This window comes from Bos taurus, chromosome X, assembly GCF_002263795.3.
Source record: "Bos taurus isolate L1 Dominette 01449 registration number 42190680 breed Hereford chromosome X, ARS-UCD2.0, whole genome shotgun sequence".
NCBI classification, from domain to species: Eukaryota; Metazoa; Chordata; class Mammalia; order Artiodactyla; family Bovidae; genus Bos; species Bos taurus.
Window position 1 is genome coordinate 13,137,008 of NC_037357.1, and position 27,186 is coordinate 13,164,193.

At 39.7% G+C, this 27,186-nt stretch overlaps 1 long non-coding RNA gene across 4 annotated transcripts in view; it reads right to left on the reverse strand.

The window, feature by feature from the left end:
- LOC104970471 (uncharacterized) overlaps positions 1 to 27,186 on the reverse strand; it is a 259,025-nt gene that overhangs the window by 183,598 nt on the left and 48,241 nt on the right. Inside the window, exon 3 of one of the 4 annotated variants that reach the window (XR_009493515.1) lies at positions 23,724 to 23,953. The exons of the other annotated variants lie outside the window; for them this stretch is intronic. This is a non-coding gene — a long non-coding RNA (uncharacterized lncRNA). The remainder of the gene's footprint in view (positions 1 to 23,723; positions 23,954 to 27,186) is intronic. 4 annotated transcript variants of the gene reach the window in all.

Below are 27,186 nucleotides of genomic sequence, written 5' to 3' on the forward strand. Positions count from 1 at the left end.
GGGAAGCCCGTATATTATTCTCCCCAAGTAATACTAACTTACTGATCCATTCCACTGCTGAGAGGAATTTGGGTAGTTTCCCAATTTTCGGCTGTCAAAGAGAGTTGCTATGAACATTCTAGCATGAGTATTTTGGGGAACATACGTAAACCAGGGACTTTGGCTTTCCCACTTATGCCAAGGTCAAATCTGGATTCTAAATCTCACTAAACAGCAGTGAATAGGTCTGATGAATTACTGTGATTTTTTAACATGAGATGTGGCCAACAGGCCTTAGAGTGGACCCCAAGTTCACACCCTGTATAATCCCCTTCCACTAAGTGTGGGCGAGACCCCTGATTTGTTTCTAAGGAACAGAATACAGCAAAGTCTGTCACACTTAGGATTAGGCTACATTACAGTTATAGGTACTGGTAGCTCAGTCGGCAGACAATCTGCCTGCAGGGCAGGAGATCTGGGTTCGATCTCTGGGTCTGGAAGATCCCCTGGAGAAGGAAACGGCTACCCACTCCAGTATTCTTGCCTGGAGGATTCCATGGACAGAGGAGCCTGGCAGGCTATATAGTCCATGGGGTCTCAAAGAGTTGGACACAACTTAGCAACATTATAGCTATACAGCAATGGGGACTGGATGTCACTCCTGCGATCCAACATACACACCCCCACACGAACATGTACAAAGGTCGACAGAGAGGATCATGTGATGAGCAACTACAGATGGGCTCCAGCTGCTGAAAGCAGCCTCTGGTTTATACCCAAGAGGGCATACAGTAGAGCTCAATGTCTATCAGATACCAGCAAGAAAATGGAAGCCCAAATTCCACAGCTGCAAGCTGAAGTCTACCAACAAAACAATGGTCTTAGAAATGGTGTATCTCCCAGTCAGGATTTCAGATGAGAACACAGCTGGCCTTTATTACAGCCTCGTGAGACACTGGGCAGAAGAACTACTGAAGCCATGCCCAAACTTGTGACCTGTAGAAACTGTGATAATAAATGTGTGCTGTTTTAAGTCACGAGCTCTGTGGTAATTTGTTACACAGTATAGAGGTTTCCTATCACTGCTGTAACATATCACCACAAACGGTGATTTAAAACACACATTATCCTGGCAACACAGAAGGTATAAATCCTAAATCAAGGTGCTGGCAGGACTGCATTTCTTATGAAAGTTCTAGGGGAGAAGCAATACCCTTGTTTTTTGCCAGCTTCCAGTGGCCACTTGCATTCCTTGGCTCATGGCCCTTTTCTCCACTTACCTTTTCTTCTTTCATCTCATCTCCTACTCTGACTCATACCTTCCCACCTTCCTCTTATCCAGATGCTTGTGATTCCCCTGGGCCTACCAAGATAAACTGGAATTATCTCTAAAAATCATATCTTCAAAGTCCCTTTCACTGTGAAAGGTAACGTGTTCATAGGTTCTGGGTGTTAAGATATTGACATTTTGGGGGTCCATTATTCTGCCTGCTACTTGCTTCAATAGAAAACTAATACACTAAGTAGGGGACTCAGTTTTCTCCCATAATGTTCATCCCATTACAGCAACAAGCCCGCCCCTATGCCCCCTCTGCTCTGAAAAGTGAAAGTTGCTCAGTCGTGTCCGACTCTTTGGGACCCCATGGACTAAACAATCCATGGAATTCTCCAGGACAGAATACTGGAGTGCGTAGACTTTCCCCTCTCCAGGGGATCCTCCCAATCCAGGAACTGAACCCAGGTCTCCCACTAGGTTCACATATTATTTCAACAAGTCACTTAACACCTTCTCTGAGTTCATTCTGGTGGATCACTAGTAGATTAAAAGCACATACCATAGAAAAAGTCTAAAAGCCTCTCTTTTCCCAGTTTTCATGAGAAGGAGAGTGTATTTACATGGGAACAGAGCTGAGCATAACTGCTTCCCCGGTGGCACTAGTGGTAAAGAACCTGCCTGCCAGTTCAGGAAACATAAAAGACTTAGGTTCAGTCTCTGGGTTGGGAAGATCCTCGGAGGAGGAAATGGCAACCCACTCCAGTATTCTTGCCAGGAGAATAGAGAAGCCTGGTGGGCTATAGTCCATGGGGTTGCAAAGAGTCAGACATGACTGAAGTGACTTAGCATGTACAACTGAGAAAGCATCTTTCTTTTCATAGGCCAATGTTTTTGTTTTTTAATTTAGACAAGATAGAAAGGTGTGCTGACTGTTCTTAATATACAGTAACCTAGATGTATCAACTGAAAACTAAGTTTGGCTGTAATTTGGACCCCAAAAATACCTGTGGTTCATACTGAATAGTTCATTTATTTGTCACATGAAAATCTGGAGACGAGCAATCTACAACTCATTGTGGCTGTAATCCGTCAAGTCCTCCACCACCTCTCATTTATCCAGGAATTGAATGAGGATGAGGGGAAGAAGACAGTAAAGAGTACATGCCAAGTTTAAGAAAGGTTCCCCCAAACTGCCATGTAGTTCTACTGACATCCCATTGGCCTTATATAACCAATCCAACAATACAGTTCTTTTTGTGAATGGTCATAAGTCCAAAACTTAAACTACAGTCACTCAGTCGTGTCTAACTCCTTGCAACAAGGACTATACAGTCCATGGAATTCTCCAGGCCAGAATACTGGAGTGGGTAGCCATTCCCTTCTCCAGGGGATCTTTCCAACCCAGGGATCACACCCAGGTCTCCCACACTGCAGGCAGGTTCTTTACAAGCTGAGCCACAAGGGAAGCAAAAGTCCAACAAGAAGGTAATGATCCTATTACTGAGGAAGTATAGAATGAAAATTGGAGATAATGCTGCCTCTATATGATTTCAAGCTGATGACTTCAAGTAGCCACACTGGAAGCTGAGGGCTTTGTGAAGACCATTACTGTTATAAAAGACTTAAACTGAAATGAGATACTTGAAATTTAAGCATGCACATATATTTCTTGGATGTTCAAAAAACATCCTAAAGTCTTCTGTTCCTTTCCCTCACATCACATTAGTCACTAAGTTCTTTTGATTCTATCTTCTATATATTAATTTCATTGTTTTCCACTGCCACTACCATAGTAGAACCTCATCAGCTACAATATGGATTATTACAATAACATGTAGGAGATTAGCAGAGACCTTGCTTTTTATTTCTCCTGTCCTCTTCCACACCATACCATGCATGCTCAGTCACTGTCATGTCCAACTCTTTGAAACCCCATGGACTGTAGCCCACCAGGCTCCTCAGTCCATGGGATTTTCCAGGTGAGAATACTGGAATGAGTTGCCATTCTCTTCTCCAGGGGATCTTCCCAACCCAGGAATTGAACCTAGGTCTCCTGCATTGCAGACAGATTCTTTACCATCTGAACTACGTGGGAAGCCCCCCATACCATACCATATACCACAGATATACATACTGATCAGCTGGCTGAATTTACACAAACTTACCCATTTATACTGCTCAGAATTATTTTACCATGTTTGAATTGGATGAATACTTCCCAAATGGATCATGTCAGATAGCTTTACAGACTTATTTCTCTCATAACCATCCATTGCTTTTTCCTTTGTTTCATGAAGGTAATCACATCTGGACCCCTCTGAACAGAATTCAGACTTTCTACTCCTCCTGAGTAAAGGTTATGACCCATCCCTAAAGGTCATTAACCCTGAAACCAAGCCTAGATTTTTATGTGTGCAACAATCATTATTTATTCCTCATCCCCAGGTGCCTTCTTTGGGACTGACAGAACCTTACTAGTAGTCAATGTCAGGAAAAAGGAAAATGATGCCAGATGAAAATCTAGATCTAAACAAAGGAAAAAAAAATGAAAATGTAACTATCTGGGTAGATATATGGAATATTTTTTATTTTAAAAAACTCTAAGTTAGGTTAAAAAATCTCTTTAAAATATAGTACCTTATTTTAATAGTCCATTATAAGTTTATACCATATGTAAAAGTAAAATGTATGACAATGAAAGCACAAAGGTTGGTATGGGAGAAATGGAAGTAAACTATTATAAATTTCTCATACTAACATGAAGTGGTATAACTTGAAGGTAGACTGTGATTAAAGATATGTACTCTAAACCCTAAAGCAACCACAAAAATAAAACAGAAATATAGCTAATAAGCTAACAAAGGAAATGAATATCATTGTAAAAATATTCAATTCATCCAAAGCAATGCAGACAAAGAGGAAATGGTAACAGAGAATAGATAGGACAAATGGAAAACAAATAGCAAGATGAGAGATTTGAACCTAACCACATCAATATTCACATTATGTGTAAATGGTGTGAATACCTGAATTAGAAGGGAAAGATTGTCAGATTGAACACAAAAGCAAGATCCAACTATATGTCACCTATCAGAAACACATTTCATATCTAAATAAGTTAGAAGTAAAAGGATACAAATATGTGTATATGTATGTTAGTCGTTCAGTCATGTCCAATTCTATGACTCCATGGACTGCAGCCCACCAGGCTCCTTTATCCATAGGATTATCTAGGCAGGAATATTGAAGTGGGTTGCCATTCCCTTCTCCAGGGGAACTTCCCGACCCAGGGATCGAACTTGGGTTTCCCGCATGGCAGGCAGATTCTTTACCATCTGCGCCACCAGGGAAGCCCATGGATGGAAATATATAATGTTCAGTAGGTTAGGTGTGTTAAGTGCATTTGACTTGGCATTGTCAACTTAGAGTTGGTTTACTGGGATATAATCCCATCATAAGTTGAGGAAGCTCTGTATGTGAAATAGACTGAAAGAAATGCAGAGAGAGAGACAAATCCACAACTGTACCTGAAGATTCCAACACCTCTCTCGTGCAACAACTGATAGAGCAAGGAAGTAATCAACATACATTTTAACACTGCCAACCAATTTCGACAAGTTGCTATTTATAGAGCACTCAACAGGCAAATACAAATCTTTTCATATGCATGTGGAAGAGTTACCAAGACAGACCATATTACAGACCATAAAACAAGTCTTTGATAAATTTCAAAGGTTTCAAATCATAAAAACTACATTGCTATCTACAATGGCATTGCTATAAATAGGTAACAGAAATATTCCTGAAAATTCTCTAATATCTAGGAAGTAAATACACATTGTTTGACTATTTGAAATCCATGAGCCAAGGAAGAATTCAAAAGGGAAATTAAAAAAAAAAAATTAACCAAATGAAAATACAACCTATCCAAGTTTTGGGTTACCAACAAAGCAGTACCCAGAGAGAAATTTATAGCATTAAAGTCCCTAAGTTAGAAAAGAAATTTCTCAAATCAATGTCCTCAGCTTCTACCTTAAAAATCTAGGGAATTCCCTGGTGGTCCAGTGGTTAGGACTTGGTGCTTTCACTGCTGGGACCACAGTTCTATCCTTGGTTTGGGAACTAAGGTCCCACAATCTGTGCAGTGCAGCCAAAAGAAAAAAAATCAGGGGAAGGAAAGTAGGGATTAATTACAAAGGGGCAAGAGGAAACTTTTGAAAATATTAGATATACTCATCATCTTGATTGTGGTGACAGTTTCAAAGATATATCCATATTTCAAAACTTGAATAGTATGCTCTAAATGTGCAATGATATTGTTTATGTCAAATTATACTTCAACAGATCTGTTGTTAAAATGCATTCCAGGGCCAAGATGGTGGAGAAGGAAGATCTGAATGTATCGCCTCCCACAAGCACACCAAGATTACAATTATTTACAGAGCAACTATCAATGAGAAAGCTCTGAATACTAAAAGAAGACTTTGCACAACTGAAGATATAAAGAAACCACAACAAGGCAGGTAGGAGGGGTAGAAACGTGGTATCATCAAGACCCAACAACCAGGGAGGTGACCCACAAATGGGAGCACAGTCACAATTACAGAGTTTCTCCCCAAGAGTGAGGGGTCTGAGTCCCATATCAGGCTCTCCAACACAAGGGGGTCTAGCAATGGCAAGACAAGCCCCCAGGAACATCTGACTTTGAAGATCAGTGGTGATTGTACACGGGAGAGTCAGGAGGCTTTAGGAAATAGAGATTCTGCTCCAAATGCAATATACAAAATCTCACATTCTCTGAGACCTAGGATAGAAATATTAATTCAAAAGGAGCCTGGGCCAGACGTACCTGCTGATCTTAGAGAGCCTCCTGGAGAGGCAGAAGACAATTGAGACATGTCCCTGGTAGCAGCTGGTACCAGCAGCATGCTGGTAGCAGCCATTTGGGGGAGCTACACTACCACAAGGATACTGATCCTAGTAAGCACCAATTCAGAGACCCCTCTCTAACATACGAGCACTGGAAGATTACCCACCCACAAGCCAGGTGGAGGCAGTTCAGGGACAACCCAGGCAAAGCAGCAAGCATTCCATGACCCATCTCCATTCACCAGTGAGGCAACGTTCTGCACACGAGGCAGGGCCTGGAAGCCAACTGGTCCAGGGTACAGCCCCATCTACCAATGCACCCAGAGTAGTAGACCTATTCGCAACAGAGAGTCCCATGAAGCCAACATAGGCTGCATCCCTAGAGCATATATCTCTGGTGACCAGAAGCTGTACCTCATAGAAGGTCTTCTATAGAAGGCCACTTCTCCAAGATCATGAAACATAACATGTAAGAATATATTCTCACACAGAGAATTAGACAAAATTAGGAAACAGACGAATATGCTCCAAATGAAGGAAAAAGATAAAACCACAGAAGAACTAAGCAAAGGGAAGACAAGTAATGTAACCAAAAAAGAGTTCAAGGTTACGATAATAAAGTTGCTCAGTGAACTTAGGAGAAGAACAAACACAGTAAGAAGTTTAAGAAAGAGTTAGAAAATATAATGCAAAAGTAGGAAGTCAAGAAACACCTGGAGTAACAAGAAAATTTGGCCTTGGAATACAGAATGAAGCAGGGCACAGGTTCATCGAGTTTTGCCAAAAGAACACATTGATCATAGCAAACACCCTCTTCCAACAACACAAGAGAAGACTCTACACATGGACATCACCAGATGGTCAACACCGAAATCGGATTGATTATATTCTTTGCAGCCAAAGATGGAGAAGCTCTATACAGTCAGCAAAAACAGGACCGGGAGCTGACTGTGGCTCAAATTATGAACTCCTTATTGCCAAATTCAGACTGAAATTGAAGACAGTAGGGAAAACCACTAGACCATTCAGGTATGACCTAAATCAAATCCCTTATGATTATACAGTGGAAGTGAGAAATAGATTTAAGGGCCTAGATCTGATAGAAAGAGTGCCTGATGAACTATGGACGGAGGTTCATGACATTGTACAGGAGACAGGGATCAAGACCATCCCCAAGAACAAGAAATGCAAAAAAAGCAAAATGGCTGTCTGAGGAGGCCTTACAAATAGCTGTGAAAAGAAGAGAAGCGAAAAGCAAAGGAGAAAAGGAAAGATATAAGCATCTGAATGCAGAGTTCCAAAGAATAGCAAGGAGAGATAAGAAAGCCTTCCTCAGTGGTCAGTGCAAATAAATAGAGGAAAACAATAGAATGGAAAAGACTAGTGATCTCTTTAAGAAAATTAGAGATACCAAGGGAACATTTCATGCAAAGATGGGGACAATAAAGGACAGAAATGGTATGGACCTAACAGAAGCAGAAGATATTAAGAAGAGGTAGCAAGAATACACAGAAGAATGGCACAAAAAAAAAACATCTTCATGACCCAGATGATCATGATGGTGTGATCACTCACCTAGAGCCAGACATCCTGGAATGTGAAGTCAAGTGGGCTTTAGGAAGCATCACTACGTACAAAGCTAGTGGAGGTGATGGAATTCCAGCTGAGCTATTCCAAATGCTAAAAAATGATGCTATGAAAGTGCTTCACTCAATATGCCAGCAAATTTGGAAAACCCAGCAGTGGCCACAGGACTGGAAAAGGTCAGTTTTCATTCCAGTCCCTAAGAAAGGCAATGCCAAAGAATGCTCAAACTACTGCACAATTGCACTCATATCACATACTAGTAAAGTAATGCTCAAAATTCTCCAAGCCAGGCTTCAAGAATATGTGAACCGTGAACTTCCAGTTGTTCAAACTGGACTTAGAAAAGGCAGAGGAACCAGAGATCAAATTGCCAACATCCGCTGGATCATCGAAAAAGCAAGAGAGTTCCAGAAAAACATCTATTTCTGCTTTATTGACTATGCCAAAGCCTTTGATTGTGTGGACCACAACAAACTCTGGAAAATTCTGAAGGAGATGGGAATACCAGACCACCTAACCTGCCTCTTGAGAAATCTGTATGCAGGTCAGGAAGCAACAGTTGGAACTGGACATGGAACAACAGACTGGTTCCAAATAGGAAAAGGAGTACATCAAGGCTATATACTGTCACCCTGCTTATTTAACTTATATGCAGAATACATCATGAGCAACGCTGGGTTGGAGGAAGCATAAGCTGGAATCAAGATTGCTGGAAGAAATATCAATAACCTCAGATATGCAGATGAGGCCACCCTTATGGCAGAAAGTGAAGAACTAAAAAGCCTCTTGATGAAAGTGAAAGAGGAGAGTGAAAAAGTTGGCTTAAAGCTCAACGTTCAGAAAACTATGATCATGGCATCCAGTCCCATCACTTCATGGCAAATAGATGGGGAAAACAGTGTAAACAATGGCAGACTTTATTTTCGGGGGCTCCAAAATCACTGCAAATGGTGACTGCAGCCCTGAAATTAAAAGACGCTTGCTCCTTGGAGGGAAAGTTATGACCAACCCAGACAGCATATTAAAAAGCAGAGATATTACTTTGCCAGCAAAGGTCCGTCTAGTCAAGGATGTGGTTTTTCTAGTAGTCATGTATGGATGTGAGAGTTGGACTGTGAAGAAGGCTGAGCGCCGAAGAATTGATGCTTTTGAACTGTGGTGTTGGAGAAGACTCTTGAGAGTCCCTTGGACTGCAAGGAGATCCAAGCAGTCCATCCTAAAGGAGATCAGTCCCGAGTGTTCATTGGAAGGACTGATGCTGAAGCTGGAAGTCCAATACTTTGGCCACCTGATATGAAGAACTGACTCATTTGAAAGACCCTGATGCTGGGAAAGATTAAAGGCTGGAGGAGAAGGGGACAACAGAAGATGAGATGGTTGGATGGCATCACCGACTCAATGGACGTGAGTTTGAGTAAACTCCAGGAGTTGGTGATGGACAGAGAGGCCTGGCGTGCTGCAGTCCATTGGTTCACAAAGAGTTGGACACAAGTGAGCGACTGAACTGGAAAAATATGAAGAACCACCAAACAGCATGAAGAATAATGAAATAATAAATACACTAGAAGGAAGCAACAGCAGATTGTACAGAGGAACAGCTGCTCAGCAAACTAGAAGACAGAGCTGTGAAAATCCCCCAAGCTGAACAGAAAAAAGAAATAAAAGAATTTTTAAAAGTGAAGATAATGTTAGAAAGTTCAAGAACAACATCAAGCATACTAACATTTGCAATATAGGGGTCCTAGAATAAAAGAGAGAAAGGGGGCACACAGTTTAGTTAAATAAATAAAAGCTGAAACTTCCCTCAGCTGGGAAAGAAAACAGATATCCAGGTCCAGGAAGCACAAAGTCCCAAATAAGATGAACCCAAAGAGATCCATTCACTGTAATTAAAAGGTTCAAAAAAAGAAAGAAAGAAATCATAAAAGCAGTAAGGGAAGAGCAACTTATTACATACAAGGGAGCTCTCATAAGACTGTTAGCTGACTTTTCAGCAGAAATTCTGTATGACAGAAGAAGTGGCACAACATACTTAAAGTGTGAAATCAAAAAACCTATAATGAAGAATAACCACAAAGGTTATCACTCAAATTTGAACGAGAGATCAAAAGCTTTACCCACAAGCAAAAGCTGAAAATTTAGCATCACAAAATCAGCTTTACTAGAAATGTTAGAGACACTTTTCTAAGCAGAAAAGGCCACAATTAGAAACACAAAAATTATGAAAGGAAAAAAAAGTCTCATTGGTAGAAACAAATACACAGTAAAGTAGGAGATCAAATAATAAAACTAGTAGGAAGGTTAAAAGACAAAACTATTGACATCATTTATATCCATAATAAGTAGTTAAGGAATACACAGAAAAATGTAATATGATGTTAAAAGCATTAAATGTGTAGCAAGGGGACTAAAAATACAAGGCTGTCAAAATGAGTTCAACCAAAGAGATCAACAAATTACATATATATATATATATATACATATATATATATATATATATTTATATATAACGGAAGTGTTAGTCACTCAGTCGTGTCTGACTCTTTGTGACCCCATGGACTGTAGCCCACCAGGCTCCTCTATCCATGGAATTCTCCAGGTAAGAAAATTGGAGTGAGTTGCCATTCCCTTCTCCAGGGGCTTTTCCTGACCCAAGGATTGAATCTGGGTACTCCACAGTGCAGGCAGACTCTTTACCGACTGAGCCACCAGGGAAGACCTATTTATATATAGTTTTATTTATAAGCCCCATGGAAACCATGAGCCAAAAATCTATAATAGATGCACTCATACAAAAGATAAAAAAAAACACTAAAAAGAGTCATCAAACCACAAAGGGAGAACCAAAAGAAACTACAAAACAACTAGAAAACAATAAAGAAAATGTCAATAAAAGTACATACTTGTAAATAATTACTTTAATGTAAATGCACTAAACATTCCAAACAAAAGACAGAGAGGCTGAATGGATTTATAAAAAAAAACACACAAATATGCTGCCTACAAGAGACTCACTTCAAATTCACAGACACACAGAGACAGAAAGTGAGGGAATGGAAAAAGGTATTCCATGCAAATGAAACAAAAAGACATCTGAGGTAACAACACCTATAAAACAAAGACTGTAAGAAGAGATAAAGACATTATATAATGAATCAAGGATCTAACAAGAAGATATAACCATTGTAAATATATACAGATTCATTATAAGCAGCTAAATATATAAAGTACACATTAACAAATGAAAAGGGAGAAATTGATAGTAATAGCAAGGAACTTTAGCATCCAATTACATCAACAGACAGATCATCCAGACAGAAAATCTATGGGGAAACACTGGCCTTAAATGGTACTTTGGATCAGATTGATACTTATGTGTATTTTTATAGATGCCAATCTGATCTAATGTGTCATACACACACACACAAACACACACATATATATTCCACCCAAAAAACAAAATACACATTCTTTTCAAGTGCACATGGAACATTCTCCAGACTAGATCACACTCTAGGTGACAAAACAATCTTAGTGAATTTAATAAGACTAAAATTGTATTAAGCATGTCTTCTGACAATACTATGAGACTAGAAATCAACTATAAGGGACAAAACTGTAAAAACACAAACATGTGGAGACTAAACAGTATGCTACTAAGCAACCAATGGGTCACTGAAGAAAGCAAAGAGGATATTTAAAGATATCTGGAGAGAAATGAAAACAAAAACATGATCCAAAAATCTATGAGATGCAACAAAAGCAGTTCTAATGAAGTTTATAGCAATACAAGCCTACCCAGGGAAACAAAAATCTCAAATAAACAACCTAATCTTACCCTGAAAAGAATTAGAAAAAGAATAAAGTCCAAATTTAGTACAAGGAAAGAATAAAGATCAGAGCAGAAATAAATAGAGTCCAAAACAAGTATGAAAGGAATAGCTGGTTCTTTAAAAAGATGAAATCAATAAATGTTTAGGGAGACACACAGCAGCAGGACACAAAATTGATATACAGAAATCTGCTGCATTTCTGTATAATAATATACCGGAAAGAGAAATTAAGAAAATCTCATAACTGCATCAAAAGGTTAAAATACCTAGGAATAAATCTAACCAAGGAGGTAAAACACCTGTACTTGGAAAACTGTAACACTGATGGTACAGGGAGGGAGGTGGGAGGGGGTTCAGGATGGGGAACACGTGTACACCCGTGGTGGATTCATGTTGATGTATGGCAAAACCAATACAATATTGTAAAGTAATTAGCCTCCAAGTAAAATAAATAAATTTATAATAAAAAATAAATAAAAACAAAAAAAGGAAATTGAATATGACACCAACAAAATGAAAGATATACCATGCTCAATAAATTGAAGAATTAGTATTTTTACAATGAAATACTAATTGTAAGGCAATCTACAGATTCAATGCAATCCCTGTCAAAATACCAATGGCATTTTTCACACAGCTAGAACAATTCTAAAATTTGTATGGAAATAAAAAAGATCCTGAGTAGCCAAAACAAACTTGAGAAGGAAGAATGAAACTGAAGATACCATAACAACAGACTTCAAACTATACCACAAAGCTACAATAATCAATATAGTGACTGAGTGAGTGAAGGTTGCTCAGTCATGTCTGACTCTTTGTGACCCCATGGACTATACAGTCCATGGAATTTTCCAGGCCAGAACACTGGAGTGGGTAACTGTTCCCTTCTCCAGAGGATCTTCCCAACCCAGGTATCGAACCCAGGTCTCCCTTATTGCAGGCAGATTCTTTACCAGCCGAGGCACCAGGAAAGCCCAAATCAACATAGTACTGGCACAAAAACAGACACATATATCAGTGGAACTAAACAGAGAGCCCAGAAATGAACCCATACTTATATGGCAATTAATCAATGACAAGAGGAGGCAAGAATATACAATAGGAAAAAGACAGCCTTTTCAGAAATTGGGCTGGGAAACTGGACAGCTACATGCAAGAGTTAAACTGGACTACTTTCTCATACTATATACAAAGATAAACTCACTGTGGATTAAAGACTTAAACGTTAAGACCTGAAACCATAAAAATCCTTGAAAAACATAGGCAGTATGCTCCGTAACATCAAGCAGGCAGCTTACTATTGAACAGTTCAGTTCAGTTGCTCAGTCAAGTCTGACTCTTTGCAACCCCATGAACCGTAGCACACCAGACCCCCCTTGGCTTAACCAACTCCCAGAGTTTACCCAAACTCATGTCCTTGAGTCAGTGATGCCATCGAACCATCTCATCCTCTGTCATCCCCTTCTCCTCCTGCCTTCAATCTTTCCCAGCATCAGGGTCTTTTCCAATGAGTCAGATCTTCCCAACAGGTGGCCAAAGTATTGGAGTTTCAGCTTCAGCATCAGTCCTTCCAATGAATATTCAGGACTGATTTCCTCTAGGATGGACTGGTTGGATCTCCTTGCAGTCCAAGGGACTCCCAAGAGTCTTCTCCAACACCACAGTCCAAAAGCATCAATTCTTCGGCACTCAGCTTTCTTTATAGTCCAACTCTCATGTTCATACATGACCACTGGAAAAACCATAGCCTTGACTAGATGGACCTTTGTTGGCAAAGTAATATCTCTGCTTTTTAATATGCTGTCTAGGTTGGTCATAATTTTTCTTCCTAGAAGTGTCTTTTAATTTCATGGCTGCAATCACCATCTGCAGTGATTGTGGAGAACAACAACAAATAGTCTGCCACTGTCTCCACTGTTTTCCCATCTATTTGCCATGAAGTGATGGGACTGGATGCCATGATCTTAGTTTTCTGAATGTTGAGCTTTAAGCCAACTTTTTCACTCTCCTCTTTCACTTTCATCAAGAGGCTCTTTAGTTCTTCTTCACTTTCTGCCATAAGGGTGGCATCATCTGCATATCTGAAGTTATTGATATTTCTCCCAGCAATCTTGATTCCAGCTTGTGCTTCTTCCAGCCCAGCATTTCTCATGATGTACTCTGCATATAAGTTAAATAAGCAGAGTGACAATATACAGCCTTGATGTACTCCTTTTCCTATTTGGAACTAGTCTGTTGTTCCATGTCCAGTTCTAACTGTTGCTTCCTGACCTGCATATAGGTCTCAAGAGGCAAGTCAGGTGGTCTGGTATTCCCATCTCTTTCACAATTTTCCAGAGTTTGTTGTGGTCCACACAATCAAAGGCTTTGGCATAGTCAATAAAGCAGAAATAGATGTTTTTCTGGAACTCTCTTGCTTTTTCAATGATCCAGCGAATGTTGGCAATTTGATCTCTGGTTCCTCTGCCTTTTCTAAAACCAGCTTGAACATCTGGAAGCTCACAGTTCACGTATTGCTGAAGCCTGGCTTGGAGAATTTTGAGCATTACTTTACTAGTATGTGATATGAGTGCAATTGTGCAGTAGTTTGAGCATTCTTTGGCATTGCCTTTCTTAGGGATTGGAATGAAAACTGACCTTTTCCAGTCCTGTGGCCACTGCTGGGTTTTCCAAATTTGCTGGCATATTGAGTGAAGCACTTTCATAGCATCATCTTTTAGGATTTGGAATAGCTCAGCTGGAATTCCATCACCTCCACTAGCTTTGCTCATAGTGATGCTTCCTAAGGCCCACTTGACTTCACATTCCAGGATGTCTGGCTCTAGGTGAGTGATCACACCATCATGGTATCTGGTTTGTGAAGATATTTTTTATACATTTCTTCTGTGTATTCTTGCTACCTCTTAATATCTTCTGCTTCTGTTAGGTCCATAACATTTCTGTCCTTTATTGAGCCCATCTTTGCATGAAATGTTCCCTTGGTATGTCTAATTTTCTTGAAGAGATTTCTAGTCTTTCCTATTCTATTGTACAGGAGAAGGTATTTGAACAGGAGAAGGTATTTGCAAATGATCAACATATCATAGGGTAATATCCAAAATATACAAAGAAATAACACAATTCATCATCCAGAACAGAAACAACCTGATTTTAAGATGGATAGAGAATGTGAATAGACATTTTTCCAAAAGAAGACATACAGATGGTAAACGAACACATGAAAGGATGCTCAACACCACTAACCACCAGGAAAATGCAAATCAAAATCATGGTGATCTATCGCCTCACCTGTCAGAATGGCTACTATCAAAAAGATAAGAAATAACAAGTGTTGGGAAGATGCTGATAAAAGGGATCTCTCATGCACTGTTGCTGGGGATGTAAGTTGGTGCAGTCACTATGGAAAACGTTATGGAAGTTCCCCCAAAATTAAAAACAGAGCTCTGAAATGATCCAGCAATTTCAATTCTGGTTATTTTTCCAAAGAAAACAAAAAGACTAATCTAAAATTATATATGTACCCTTTTAGAGTTCATTGAAACATTTTACAATAGTACATTGAAACAATTTACAATAGCCAAGATATGAAGCAGCCTACCTGTCCATCAATACACGAATGGATAAAGATGTGGTATAACACACACATGTGATGGATTACTCAGCCATAAAAAAGAATGAAATCTCACCATAAGCAAAAACATGGATGGGTCTAGAGGGTGTTATAAGTGAAATAAGTCAGGCAGAGAAAAACAAATCCATACGATTTCACTCATGTGGCATCTAAATAATAAATGAACAAACATAAGAAAACAGAAATGAACTCAAACAGGTGGTTACCAGTGCAGAGAGGTGGAAAAAAATAAAAACAGGTGAGGCAGCTTAAGAGGTCAAATTTCCAGTGGCAAAATACATGTCATGGAGATGAAATGAATAGCATGGGGAATACAGTAAATAATATTGTACTATCTTTGCATGGTGACAGATGGTAACGAAATTTATCATGGTGATCATTTTGCAACATATAGAAATAGAATCACTATGTTGTGTACCTGAAAGTAACAGTGTAGTGGGTCAGTGATACTTCAAAAAAATGCTACCCAGATATAGGAAACGCCCTGTGTCCAGTTGGCACTGTATTTCTTTAAGTCCCTACCCAGTTCTTGAGTCTCTTCCCTGCTTAAGAATGGGCCACCACAAAAATAGAAGAGGATGAAAATGCAGGTAGCTATTTGCCAAATGTACAACAAAGCCTGAACCTGAGAATTTCATAGGGTTTTGTGAAGATCAAAAGCAATAAGAGCTCATTACAAAGCTAGAAAGTGATATGAAAATGTTAATGACTTCTCTCTCTAGTTTCAGGTTTCCTCGTAAAGTAAATAATAGGACTTACTAGAGCCAGGTTTGAAAGTGGATAAAGTCTGTTCTTGGTCCACTGTGCCCTGACTTTTATACACTCATGCTGTGACTCCTAATGCCAGGGAGAGCCAAACGGGACTCCACCTTGCAGCTCTTTCTCCTCTGCTCTCTGCTAAACCCCTAGCAAGCTTCCTGTCTCTCTGAGAGAGCCTGCTCTCAATGAAATGACAGTGAATGTTAAATAAGCGATTCAGATAAATGACTTTCTTAAAAGCCATTTACCCATATGTTATCTTTGACCCTTAGTGGCTTACGATGCCTTAAAGCTGGTTTAATACTAATTTCAACAAAATCCTTCATTGGCTGGTTCTTACAAGGGGGTGGCATTTGGAGGTAGATGGCCCCTTATTCAGTTAATCTTTTCAGAAACTAAAGACTTCTTAGAAACCCCTTCTGTTAACAATGCTGCAGTTTCTCTGCTCTAGTTATTTTATTGTAAACCAGGGACCCATTACAAGAGCATGTCTAAAACTCATACAAATTTCCTTCCTCTTCCCCCACCCATGTACACCTTTAAAAATAAGAAAGCAAAGCAGCTCTGATTACTAAAAGCATCGCAATGTACAATTTCATCCCTTGTATATCACTTTGGGATTATAATTAAATCGTTAAAATGCATTGCTAATCTGTAAATCTTGTCTCATTAGCATAAGTGTGCTCCATAATTGCAAAGCACAGTGAATGCTTGTGACTTTGACTTCTGGACTAGTAAACCTGCATGAATGCCCCTCCCCTCATCGTGGCCCAAGAGCTTCTGGTCCAGCTTTCTCCAATTTTGTTCTGTATGCCAGGCCAGTCGTCTTGGTTTTCCTTTCTTTTTAATAAACTTTCAAACACTACCAGACCTCCAACAAACTCTCAGTTTTTGTTTTTTTTTTAATGTATCTAGTCTGAGATTGCTCCTCCCCTGCTTTTGGAATAAAGTATAAAATATAGGCTTATTGATAGGATCAATCTCCTGGGGTCTTTGAGAAAAGTATAAGCTGATCTAGTCAGTTGACATCTTTTCTTGCACTGATGTCCTCAAGTCTTTTTCTTACCCAAGTATTTTTTGGGAAGTGACAGTCACTGCCTCGTTGCATTGGCTTTTTGTTTCCATCCATTAATTTTTAGCTTATCATTGGTGTCCTAGGCTGTAGCCATATCTGGGCATCCAAGAATATACGTTTTTTAAGATATACATGCACACACACAAGTACTATGCACTGCTCAGCATCATTCTCAATTAGGTGCCCATGTTCTCCCCTGGTTTGCCTTGGCTCACTCTTCCCCTGTATTACTGCACACATTCCTTTCTGGGATATAAGACCTCTTCCCAGGCCATGGAGTCTGGATACAGATGCCTACCCCCTCCACCTCACCTAAAAAGTCATATAGTCAAAGCTATAGCTTTTCCAGTAGTCACGTATGGATGTGAGAGCTAGACGATAAAAAAGGCTGAGCACCGAAGAATTGATGCCTTTGAAGTGTGGTGATGGAGAAGACTCTTGAGAGCCCCTTGAACAGCAAGGAGATCCAACCAGTCCATCCTAAAGGAAATCAGTCCTGAATATTCATTGGAAGGACTGATGGTGAAGGTAAAGCTCCAGTACTTTGGCCACCTGATGCAAAGAACTGACTCATTGGAAAAGACCCTGATGCTGAGAAAGATTGAAGGCAGGAGGAGAAGGGGATGACAGGATGAGATGGCTGGATGGCATCACTGACTTGAAAGACATGAGTTTGAACAAGATCCAGGAGTTGGTGATGGACAGGGAAGCCTGGCAGTCCATGGGGTCACAAAGAGTTGGACATGACTGAGCAACTGAACAACTCCACCAGGAGACACCATCCACCAGCCTTCTGGGGCCTGATGGCAAAGCTGAAAGAAAAGGTTTTCAGTGGAAAGGAAACTTCCGGTCTACCTTTCCTAGAGTGCTACTTTTCTTTCTTCTCTCTGGGAACATATAATCTGCCAGTGCACGTTGGGGCAACAGTAGGGGAGGAGAGACTCATGATAGCTCATTCTCCTTTTTTGCAATGTCACTGGATGGGTGGGGTAAGATTCAAAAACTTGGCTTTTCTTTCAAATATTCCCTAATAGCTAGAGAATCCTCCTTCTCTTTTTCCAACAACTTCCTCAGATGGGGGGAAAAAAAGTAATCCGACAGGAGATAAATGGCCTTTTGGAGTAGTAAAATGTTAAATACAGCTTCTAAATCTAGCAAAAAATCTTTCTGAATTCTCCCTATAATGGCCAGTTGATGTGCTTCTTGCTTTAAAACATAACTTACATCCACGGGACTTCTCACACTGTTTTAATAGATGCAATCCCTTCTATAGGCCTTCATTTCCAAAGGGCCTGGGCTTGGATGTGTGACTGTGATGAATTTTTTTTATTATTATTAATCTAGGAGGTGGGGTCGACTCCCCCTGGCATTTTGATCCTTCCTTTCCCTTTATTCAAGCAAGTTAATTGCTCTGTGCTTATGTCAAAAGAGGCATGTAGCAAAGGAGAATACAGAACTAAAAGCCAGAACGGTTGGCTAGTTAAGTTCTCAAGGCTAAACCCTTGAAAGTGAAAGTTGCTCGGTCACATCTGACTCTTGGCTACCCCATGGATTATACAGTCCATGGAATTCTCCAGGCCAGAACACTGGAGTGGGTACTCGTTCCTTTCTCCAGGGGATCTTCCCAACCCAGGGATCTCGCATTGCAGGCAGTTTCTTTACCAGCTGAGTCACAAGGGAAGCCCAAGAATATTGGAGTGGGTAGCCTAGCCCTTCTCCAGTGGATCTTTCTGACCCAGGAATCGAACCGGGGTCTCCTGCATTACAGGCAGATTCTTTTCCAGCTGAGCTCAAAGCTGAAACCCTTAGGGGAAGTAGTTTCTCTGGTCAAGACAAAATGTCTTAGCCCAACTATGAAGGGAGACAGATTTTTCCTCTGCTGGGGAAAATCAGACTAGGAGACAGGGTGCTCTCCACCTCACCTTCTGACCCTGCCCTAACCCTGACCTTCACCTCCTGACCCTGCCTGCTGCACAGCAGCAAGATGCCAGCGGATGAGATGTGCAAGTCTTCAAAGTAGAGGCTGAAGACCTCAGCTTTCCAATTGCAGGCCAAGAAGCCAGCCAAGACTCCACAGAAGAAAAGGCAACACAGATCCACAATGACAGGTGGGGTGGATGGGTGGACACAGAGAAAGTACCTAGAAAGGCCTATTCTTCCTCACTTCCCTTCTTATGCCTGGGAATCTTGACTATACCTGAGCCCTTTTCAGCTCAGAAAGGCTTTGCCATTTCAAGTAGGAATCTAGGCTGCCAGTGTCATTTTGTTGTGAACATTCCCCATTAGGACCTCAAAGACTTGAGGTGGACTCTTCTGTCTCTTTATTGGATTAAATGGACTTCCTACGGGTACTCCTCAGGAAGAGATCAATGCCCCAATTTCCTGACAGGAAGTATCCAAAAAAAAAAAAAAAGAAAAAGGCACAGATGGATTATAGGACATGGACAAAATCTTCTGAGCCAGTTTATCTTAAATCTCTTTTGGCATAAAATACTCATTTTGAATTCTGGTTTTTAATATGTGGGAATTTAGTATTGAATACCTTTTAAAAGCACATTGTACAACGAAAACAGACGTCTTTTGCTTACCTTAATATTCAAGAATGCGATTTTGTGCAGCACCTACAGAAAGCAAAATCAGGAATGGGGGCATGGTTTATTTGCCCCCATGTAAGGATTAGGATTTCTGCACTGAAATGAAAATATCTAGAGCTTTGTGTAAACATTAAGAATTGAGATCTCAGTGGAAATTGTTATAATTCTAAATTAGTCTCAAATTCTAGCAGACATAATCTGGAAAGGTTTCAAATCCAATCGAGGCTTCTGTATAAAGATATGCTTTCCAGTATTTTTATACACTAGTTGTATTTTCTGTTTTAACTGACTTCTTGAAGTTTGAATTTATATAGCATTAAGATACTTATCCAAAAGCCTCTAAGAAATGAAAATTGTACAAAAGAAATATATACAAATAAGAATACTGGAAACATAAAATAAGAAATCTGAATTATGATGCTTGGATCAAAGGAGTTTGGGGCAAAACCTCCAGAACTTCTCTTTACTGGTATTTTTTTTTTAAGTCATATGGAATTCTACTAGGTATCATCTTGAACCTCAGTAGAAAAATTAAAGATAATGCTACCTCACTAAAATAACAGTAATTATTATTTTAATGGCATATAGTTGGTTTACAGTATTGTATATTATATGCCAATAAAAATAATAAAATAAAAAATAAATAAAAGTCTACAAATAACAAATGCTAGAGAGGTTGTGGAGAAAAGGGAACCCTCCTATACTGCTGGTGGGAATTTAAACTGGTAGCCACTATGGAAAATAATATGGAGATTCCTAAAAAAAAAAAAAATAGAGTCACTATATGATCCAGCAATCCCACTCCTGCGCATATATCTGGACAAAACTGTAATTTCAAAAAGATACATGCATGCCTATGTTCATAGCACTATTTTCACAATAGACAAGACATAGAAACAACCTAAAAGTCCGTCAGCAGGTGAGTGGATAAAGAAGATGTAGTACATACATACAATGGAATACTACTCAGCCATAAGAGAAAATGAAATAATGCCATTTGTAGCAACATGGATGCAACTAGAGGTTATCATACTAAGTGAAGTAATTCAGAAACAAAGACAAATAACATATGATATCACTTAAGTGGAATCTAAAATATAACACAAACTAACCTATGAAACAAAAATAGAATCACATACACAAAAGAACAGATTGGTGGTTGCCAAAGAGGAGGGGGCTGGGGTTAGCAGATGTAAGCTATTATATATGGAATGGATAAACAAGATCCTATCATATAGCACAGAGAGCTATATTCAATATCTTATAATAAATCATAACATAAAACAGTATTTTTAAAAAGAATATATATAACTACTTTGCTATACAGCAATAATTAATGCAACATTGTAAATTAACTATACTTCAATAAAATAAAATAACAGCAATTGGAAAGATCATTTTATAAACTACAAACTTTGGTTAAGATTACAGAGGATAATATATGTAATTGTTAAGGAAATGTTACAATGTTATTAAAAGGGAAAGTTTGCAGCTCAGAAAAGAGCAAGAAATAAACTAGTTTCAAAATAAGGACAGAAGTCAGTAGAGTTAAAAGATATTTGAAAATATGAAGTTCTAACATTACTGGAATTTAAATAGAAGTCAGAATTGGTTTATTCAGCCAGAAATCATATATGTGAATGTTGTTCCATTATATATGGAACAGAACCTTGTAAACAGCATCTGAAATTTTCCAACATCTTCAGGTAGACAGGTGAGTGGACCCTCCCCTTCCTTTAATTTCTATCTTCACAGCAAAAAAGAGTAGTAAAAACTTTTGTAGAGAACTTACCAACTGCTAAAAGTCAAAGCCTTCAGTTTGAAAGCGAAAGCAAACAAATAACAGAACAAAACCATCAGACTAATTCTTATTTAACCACACAGAATGAGGGGCTGAGTGATTTTAGAATAAAGAAATCTACACTTTCTTAGTGGAACGCAGCGAAGAACAAAAGGAACTGTACTGAATCTTGAACTTAATTCAATAACTTTATCATCTGTTTTAATACTGTATTGTTACTTCAGAACTCCTGTTTTCCCAGATTAAGCCAAGAAGTCATTCTACTTACTGTGTCAGGAATCAAAAGTTTATGAAAGAATTCTATACCATTAGAATAGAACTGGAAATATCAATATGAAATAAGAAAAAGGACATGTCTTTTCTGGCTCTGTTCATTGAAATGACCCAAAAGCAATGAAATCCCCACAGTGCCCCCTAGTGCTCAGATTCTGGTCTCTCATACTGTTTTTACACTAAAAGGAACCAGGGCTCCTTGGAGAAGAGTGATTCTTTGGGGCAGAAAGGCACAAGATAAGCCTGGAAAATCTTATTGTGGCAGAAAGCAACAAAATTTTCAATGATTAGTGGGTCATGTGAGGACACAGGAACAAATTTAGAAGACTCCACTGGCCAAAGTTGTTACCATTTTGTATGTCAATCATACCTCAATAAAGTGATTTTTAAAAGGAGAATAATGATTATAGTTAATGTATGAGAAGTCATATGTCCATAATGACAGACACAAAGAAAAAAGGTAACAAATGATTATAAAAGGAGGTTAACAGAATAGAATGCATTTCTCATTCATGAAGCAACAATGATTATTGTATCAGTGGAAAATATCGAAAGTAGAATGGTAAATACATCAGTTGGAGGGCATTTTCTGACTCCAAAGGAATATCAGAATGACCATGAACTGTGGCCCCTAACTGGGCTAAACTAAGTAAATTATGTAGAACTCAATCTGTATAAATTTTAGTATTCTTAAGATTTATATGGTTCTAAGAATATCAATGAATGTGGAGAGTATTAACGTATCTCGGGATCCCAATTTACAAGTTTTTTAGAGTGAAAAAATACATTAATATATCATAAGGTTTTATCAATCAGATAGAAGCTGCAGATTTATTACATAACATATAAAACTTTACTCAGCAGAGTGGGCTGAATGCTCACTGCTAAAGGTTATTGAATCACTCACAGAAGCGCCACAAATAGGGTTCAATATGCCTTTCAGGGTCATGAATGAGAATCTAGCCTCCAGGCCTAAATCTCTGTTGGTAAATACCCTAACTTATCCGGTATGGTGATTCTTTCCGGGGGATGATTCAGAAGTATGTACATAGATATTTAAGAGAAATAACCCATTATAGCTTTATCTTTGTGTTAAGAAAGCTGTGCATATTTGATTTTTTTTTTTACATATTTGTGATACATAAAAGAATTTAACCATCCTCTTCTAAGACAAGCTTCTTTGGGCTTCCCTGGTGGCTCAGATGGTAAAGAATCTCACTGCAATGCAGGATGGACCCAGGTTCGATCCCTGGGTAGGGAAGATCCCCTGGAGAAGGGCATAGCAACCCAATCCACAATTCTTGCCTGGAGAATCCCATGGACAGAGGAGCCTGATGGGCTCCAGTCCATGGGGTTGGCAAAGAGTTGGACACGACTGAGTGACTAACACTTTCACTTAAGAAAGCAGTGCATATTTGATATTTTTCCATATTTATGATACATGAAAGAATTCACCCTGTTAGTGATAGCCTTATAAATCTAATTTTAAATGGGTAATTTCAAGTTATGATTTGAAAGCAAAATCTTATTATCTTCAGTGTTGAAAATCTAAGACCTTTAGGCTTGTCATTTTTATATAAATTTAATTTTTAAGAAATTTTTAGTTCCCAGGTAGATTTGTTTGGTAGATCACATGCTAAAATACTAAAAGGGGACATGCTTGAGGTGACACAGCTGTTAACACTGCTCTCCCTTCAGACTGTCAGCCCACAGCAGACATCCCACTGCTCTATCCCCAGGTCCTACCTGTCCCATCTATTCGAGGGGGCCTCACTGAGAGAACACCAGCTTTGATAGCAACCTGTCTCCTGTAGCCCATTCACTATATCCGCACTGGAATCCTATGTCCTTCCTTCCATTCTAGCCCAGCATCCCATTTAAAGTACACATAGGTGTAATGGGGGAAGGGGTATAATGGAATAAATTTAAAATTCTGAAATGATAGAGATTTTCCAATATATCATTTTCTCAGTGTGTATGCGCTACCCCCTCTGTGCTGCTTATAATGTGAAGATGCTAGAAATGTGATATAGAACCTTCACCTACCTGCAAATTTATTTTATTGACTATTTCCAGGAAATGGGACACTCTCATGGCTTGGCTTTGTGACTTTTTTTTTATGGATGGCTCAAAGCTTTCCTCTTCAGTAGGGAGGTGTTATTACCATTGTTTTTTACAAGTGCTCCAGGAATTTCTTCTCTGTGGAATTACTCGTAACATGAACTCAGACCTAGATTTTTGTTTTATGGTTCAAAATTTCCAACATGTACTTAAAGCTGTAAAAAAAAAAAAAAAATTCACATTTCAAACACATTTTCTTTACCACTCTCAAAGCTCTGGCAAAATAGAAGCAAAACAAATTGTGACATTAGGGACTAAGTACATTTAGCCATGAAACAGGCCTTAAGTGACCTAAGGCCCTTCAAATTATGATGAACCTGTGAGCTGCAAGTCACAACTCAGCCTACATATAATTGTCCTCCAGCTAACAGCCCAGCACTTACCCTCAAATGCCAAAGGATACATTGCAGTCTTCTCGTCAAGGGCAACTGTTTACATTTCCTTTCAGAATGTGTGCAGGCTGCCAAACCAACACTGAATTCCACAGCAAGGTATCCATGCCAACCAGGAGACTAGGTCCAGGCAAAGAAATTCCAGAAAAGAAACCACCTTAAACTCAGAGTTTAAGGTGTTAAGAGTTTAAGAGGTGCCAGGTACTATGAAATCCCCTAATTCAGACAGCTACAACAGAATACTATACTCCAGGTGGCTTAAACACAGAGGCTGGGAAGCTCAAGGCTCCAACAGATTTACTGTCTGATGAAGACCCGCATTCTGATACATAGATGGCCATCTCCTTGCTGTGTCCTCACACAGCGGGAGGAGGCCAGGGAGCTCTCTGAAGTCTTTTATAAAGACACTAACCCCACTTACAGGGGGTCCACCCTCATTACTTAATTACCTTCAAAAGAGCCACATATATGTAAAATATATCCTTCTGGTTCAGTTTCAGTCTAAGGATTTGGAGGCAGACACAAATACTCAGTCTGTAACGCACAGACATAGCTGTACGGTCTCCAGACCACCAGACAGAAACTCGTCTAAATGCAAGCCTGCCTCATCTGTGAACCACAGCACCAAGAACTCAAGCCACAAGCCCATAAAATGGAGCAAACCTAACTCCTCTGCAAAACACAGACACAACTAAAGATCTCAGGGCCTATATGGGACTAGGTGTCCAAAGCCAGTGGCACTTTTAGCCTAGAAGGGAAAAGGGATTAATTCTTGGCATCTACAACTCGCTGAGGTGAAGACTACAGTGAGGTCTCAGAAATGCATGGGCAGATAACCTCAGGGCTCATTACACAAACTGGGAAACTAAGCTAATTAATACCTACCGAAGTCTTAACCTCGTTCACCTAGCTTACCATTGTAGTTTGCCATCATTTACCAGAAGAGCTTCCATACCTACTTCCACCTTGTGCATCTCCCCTGAGCATCTCTTACAGTGAGAATGAACAAGGGTAATCCTTGATGAAGCATACTCACAGCCAAGTTCATGTACAAATAAAAATATGTGAACTCAGGGCTTCCCTGGTGGCTCAGCAGTAAAGAATCTACCTGCCAATGCAGGAGACACAGGTTCAATCCCTGCTCAGGGAAGATCCCACATGCCACGGAGCATCTAAGCCCATGCACCACAACTACTGAGCCTGTGCTCGGCAATAAGAGAAACCATCACAATGAGTAGCCTGTGTACCACAACAAAGAATAGCCTCCCACTCTCCACAACTAGAGAAAAGCCCACGCAGCCACGAAGACCCAGCACAGCCAAAATAAACAAAATTATTTTTAAAAATGTGTGGACTCACAATCCACAGATGAGAGAATATGAGGAAGAAACTAGCTGCTCCATTAAAAGGCTCTGTCCCAAATCAGCAATTAGAAGAGAAAGTGTGGGCAGAATGATCCCTAATGTTTCACTAGACAAAGAATGACCCCCCCCTTTCAAATTCAGGTTAACAGCCTCTATTTTAAATAGCCTTTTGGAAGTTCGCTAACTTATGACTTCTTATGCCCTGCTGAATGTCACAAGGTCTTACCATCTCCATCCAAAGACTACAAGAACTTTCATCCTCTGCTACCACAAGACAATTCTTAGGAAAGACTCTTAGGCTGTGCTCATATATAAAACAAAGCCTGTGATTTGAATGTAAGGGTGAGGGATCAGCTTCAGTCTCTGGCTAATGAGTACTTCTTCACTTCCTTCTTATAGTAACAACACACTTCTTATAAATGACCAAGACTTAATTAAAAACTCTGAGACTGCACTCTTTTTCCTCACAACTTAAATCAAGAAAGCTACCTTTTATACACACCTGAGTTTGGGACTGAGCTCCATTGCTGTTGCAGGTGCATGCGAGCAGAGTTTCTGAAGGTGGGAGAGTGGGGCAATTCCTACTGGCAGCTTCTATGAGAACCAGGCTACCAAGTCTAAAGAAAGTAAGGTGAGAAGGGAGACTCAAGACAGGAACTCAAGGGTCGCTTAAAACACAGAGGCATGCAAAACAAGGCATGATGCGGGCACTGAGAAGGAAGAACAGGGCCGAAAGGCTTAATCCCCTGAGCCAATGAATGCAATGCATTTTTAGGTGCTTCCTGTAAAATTTATACACAGGGATTCTTTGGGCACATTTTTTAAAATATTTAATTTAGTGGAGATGGGGCAAAACTGATTTGTTATTAGTAAAAACGAGTCACTGATTACGCCGGGTGCCAAGGCTGTCATAGCAGCATGTTTTCTACTTCATTCTCACTCTCCATTTTTTCCTTTTTAAAATTTCTGAACCAAACAAATTCTTAATAGTCATATGAAAGGGATTCAAGTTTGGTCAGCACATCTTCTGTTGCTATTACCTGCACTGATTAGGGCTCAACATTTCTGCCAACTGACTGACTGTAAAGGAAGTTTGCGGTGGTGGTATTTGTTTGGGTTTTTTCATTTTCACGCAAGGATGTTGTCTACTTTGAAAGGAGCAGAACCAATTTGTATGTCCCTAGTTACGTGAAGCCAAGAATGAAAACCTTAAGAAATTAGCACATTTATCCCAGTCACATTTTAGGGCCCAGCTAGATTGGCACCATGGAAAGTCCACAACTGGCTGCCTCTTCATTGGCCACCTGGCCTCAGTGTGGGGGAGAATGCCCTGTGGTCTTGTGGGTACTGCTAACAGGCAGATACTCCATCTCCCAGATTGGCCTTTGGAAAAAAGAGAAGTGTTCTGGCCCATTTCTGCAGTGGGAAGCAGGTTCTCATGACTGCCCCTCTGACTGTAGATGCTGGAGTTGACAGTGGCATGACCATGCATCCAGTGCCTCTTTCAGTCTGCATTCTGGCCCTCTCTGTACTAACAGCTATGCTTGACCAATAGCTATGCTTTCACAATGGCTTTCCCAATGACTCAGCAGGTAAAGAATCTGCCTGCCAATGCTGGAGACACAGGAGATG